This window comes from Acanthopagrus latus, chromosome 21 (assembly GCF_904848185.1).
Source record: "Acanthopagrus latus isolate v.2019 chromosome 21, fAcaLat1.1, whole genome shotgun sequence".
Lineage (NCBI taxonomy): Eukaryota > Metazoa > Chordata > Actinopteri > Spariformes > Sparidae > Acanthopagrus > Acanthopagrus latus.
The window spans coordinates 24,902,163-24,905,801 of NC_051059.1; the positions used below are offsets into that span (position 1 = coordinate 24,902,163).

The following is a 3,639-nucleotide window of genomic DNA, read 5'->3' on the forward strand; positions in this document are numbered from 1 at the left end:
CAACCGGCTGCATTCTGTTGTTTTATCATTTTTTTGTAGTTTCTCACAGCAACACCTCCTCTTGGTGTGTTTCTCAGGGACGAGCAGGCTCAGGCAGGCCCGCGTTACACCATCGCTAATAACAGAAGTTGGACTCCAGCCATGGGAAAAATAAATCTGTAACACTTCTCGTTGGCAGCGTTCCCGCTCAGCCCGGCATGTGCATGAAGTAATCGCTCCAGATTCCCATGAAAGAGGGCAAATCTGGTCGCAGTCCGGTCATGTTTGGTAACACAAGAGGGATTTACCTTTTACAGTGCAGTACAGTACGACTGTGATCAGATGTGAGATAAACTTTTATCTTGCAGGTCTTTTTTTTTTTTTTTGCAGGAGGTGCCAAGTTTTTGATTGTACGACCTGTGAGAACCGACTGCTGCAAAGACTTGCACATTAAAATACAAATTGGAGGCATTCTTTCAAAAAAAAAAACCACATAAATCTTGCAGATGCATGTTTAAAAAAGCGTCACATGTGATCTGTAGTGAGGCCGCTCTCTTAAAACCTGCATGCACTTTGCTTACAGACTTTTAAATCTCTCTGCAGTGGAATCAAAGCGAGGGTGAGATCAGGTGAATTTGTGGGATATTAATGCAAACTGGGTTTTTGTCTGAACGTGGTGCTCGCTGTGAAGAGAGAAATGTGCCGATATCCTATTAAAGTCACGCTGAGCTGCTGAATCACACTGCAGCGCCATCGTTCGCCGTCGACGAAGCGGATCCGCCGTTTTGACTCCGTGTGACATCACAACCACAGCGTCTGTGTTTTCTTGACATTTCACAGTTTACAGTCTCATCAGCCGACCATGTGACGCAGTCTTTCACAGAGTGGAATTCCCTCTTTTTAATTTGCAGCGTGAGAGACAAAGTGACTGAAGGAGGATCGAGTTCCTGACCTGAAACCCGTCAGTCACGATGATGATGATCCATCACGCAGCCTGAGGCCGCGGCGACGTAGATGACATCATCATCATCATCATCATCATCATCACTTCTTATGTCGAGCACCTTCTGGAACTTTTTTGCTTTTTAGAATCTCTCTCTACTTTGATTTCTTAATTGTTACAACATTCCTGATCAGCTAATGAGCATCAACAGCATCACCAAACTTCCACCAAAACCCAGAGTGATGAGATCTAATTACTGGTACGTGTGTGTAAAAAGTTTAAAACCACGACAGCAGCAAAACAAATGCTGCAGCTAACCCGCTAACGACGTAGCGTTCAGCCCCGATGGTTACCTGCTCCGTCTTCATCCTCCTTTAAATCTACGAGGTCACAAAACCTGGCAGCAGATTTAAGCCGAGGTGAGTCATCAGCATGAGAGCCGTCATGGATCACCTCCCTGGAGGAATGCCATCTTGTTGTTTGCTGTGTGCATGTACCTGTCACCTGCCTGGGCTGCAAATCACAGGTGAGCAGGACATTCCTCTGCTGCACTCAGAACAACACGGCTTTGCTCCCCCCATAAGAACAGTGTTGACTTTACTGCAGGTTGAGCTCCACCCAGGCTTAGCAGAGGCTTCAGCTCACATCCACCGTGTCGCACCTGAGTCGTGTCGTTTGTTGCGTCACGCCGGTACCAATGAGTTCTGATCCGCTTACAGTCATTTAACCTCTATCTGAATGTAATCCAGGTGGAAATCACGGTTGTTATCTTCTTACAAGTTCTACCTCTCCGGCCGAGGGTTGTGGGAGCTCAGAGAAAGAGAGAGAGATAAAAACAAAACAACAACAACAACAACATCGTATCGTAGACGAAAAGATTCCTAACGTAACAATTTCATGGAAAAAATTCTTCAGCACAACGATCAGGGCCGGTTCTGACACGCAGCGGTGTAATCTTATTAAATCCCACAACCACAAGTTTCTACGATACGCATGTAATCCGCTCATCGCAGGAAAAACGACAACATTTGTTGCTTTTGTTCTTCTCCTCAGATAAAGCATGAGTGTTTTGTTTTTGTTTTTTTGAGGCCACAAGCTTTTGACTTATTTCATTCATTTACATAAAACGTTCTTTACTTAAATGCGTTTACAGATGACGGGACAGAGGAGAGATTAAGAGATGCAGCAGAGGGGTTTTCGACTGGAACCTGTTGAAGCGCTGAAGTATCTGTTGGACAGCTGCTCTGTAACCGACTCCGTCTGTCAAGCACGTCGTGTACGGAGCTGTTCCAGCCGAGGACGTCGGCCTGCTCCGGTAACCAACACGGTACCGGAGCTGCAGAAAACAGGTGATGAGAATTTCTGTATGTTTAACGTCAGCAGATCTCCGTCAGATCCTCACACATCCTTATTAAAACCACCTTGTGTCACTTTTAATTAACCCCTGAACCCCTTTTGTGTTTCAGGAACTGAATAATGAACTGAAACAGGCCAGGATGAGATGATTAAACGCCCTGCAGGAGGTCCCTTTCTGCAAAATCCCCCCGAAGAAATGTATAAATAAATATATGAAAATAAAGAGGAGACAATGTTCTGCTGCACATCATTCTCAACAAGATCCTTGTTGTCATGCTCGCCTCGGTGTAAGTGTGTGTTTGTTTGCGTGTGTGTGTGCATCTGATTGGTAATTGGTTGGTGCTGGCAGCGGCGCCTGTAAGAGATCCATCTCCTCCACGGGGCAGAGGGGCCAGAACTCTGCAGCTCCCCTCACACAGATGGACCTCGCAGCGGGCGGCGGTCCACGTGAAACCCCCCTCGCCCCCCACCTCGACCGGCGGATGGTGCATCGCAGCGGGAATGTCGTTCCACATCAATCCCGGTAAAGGCTCGGCCCGCTGACATTTAGATGTCGTGTGTTCTCGTGGTGAGAAAAAGGCGCCGAGTTTTCTTTTGTGTGTTTTCTGTGGTGAGAGAAGAATGAGGCTCCAGTGCCAACAAGGTTTTTTTTTTTCCTTTCTTCACTTGTGGGAGGTTTTGTGCCTGCACGCATGACAGAGGTGCAGAATGACAGTTCAGTACAAAGCACCCAGTGTTACCTGTACCTGAGGTGTGTGTGCTATTTAAACTATGTTCCTTTAATAATCAAATAATAATAATAAAGTTAAGGTGAGATTATATGCAAAAAAAAGACATATTTTTATTTTTAGTGAATATACAGAAACACATGAAGCTGTTAAAAATGTGATGAAAATGAGTGAAAATTAGTGTCACAGTTTAGGATGTTAGCTTTTCCAACAGGCTAACGTCGGTGTTAGCGTCTCCAATATGCTAATGTCAGTGTTAGCTTCTCCAACAGGCTAACATCGGTGTTAGCGTCTCCAATATGCTAATGTCAGTATTAGCTTCTCCAACAGGCTAACATCGGTGTTAGCTTCTCCAGTATGCTAATGTCAGTATTAGCTTCTCCAACTTGCTAACGTCTCTGTTAGCTTTCTCCGACAGGCTAACATCTGTGTTAGCTTCTCTAGTATGCTAATATCAGTGTTAGCTTCTCCAACAGGCTAGAGTCGGTGTTAGCCTCCCCAAAGGGCTAACATCGGTATTAGCTTCTCCATCAGGCTCACACAACATGTAAGTAAATCCACAAGCTAACATGTTCTGGACCCGCCCGTCCACTCAGTACATGGAGAGGAAACTGGTATCACCCTTTGAAGGCA

General features: G+C 45.6%; 1 long non-coding RNA gene across 2 annotated transcripts; it reads left to right on the forward strand.

Moving 5' to 3' along the window:
• The first annotated feature begins 729 nt into the window (after window positions 1–729).
• Window positions 730–2,516, forward strand: LOC119011328. Of its 2 annotated transcripts, none has more exons than XR_005072163.1 (3): window positions 730–1,448; window positions 2,076–2,271; window positions 2,389–2,516. It is a non-coding gene; the product is annotated as an uncharacterized LOC119011328 (long non-coding RNA). The 2 variants fall into 2 exon arrangements; XR_005072164.1 differs by having other exon boundaries at window positions 730–1,341.
• Window positions 2,517–3,639: the final 1,123 nt, after the last annotated feature.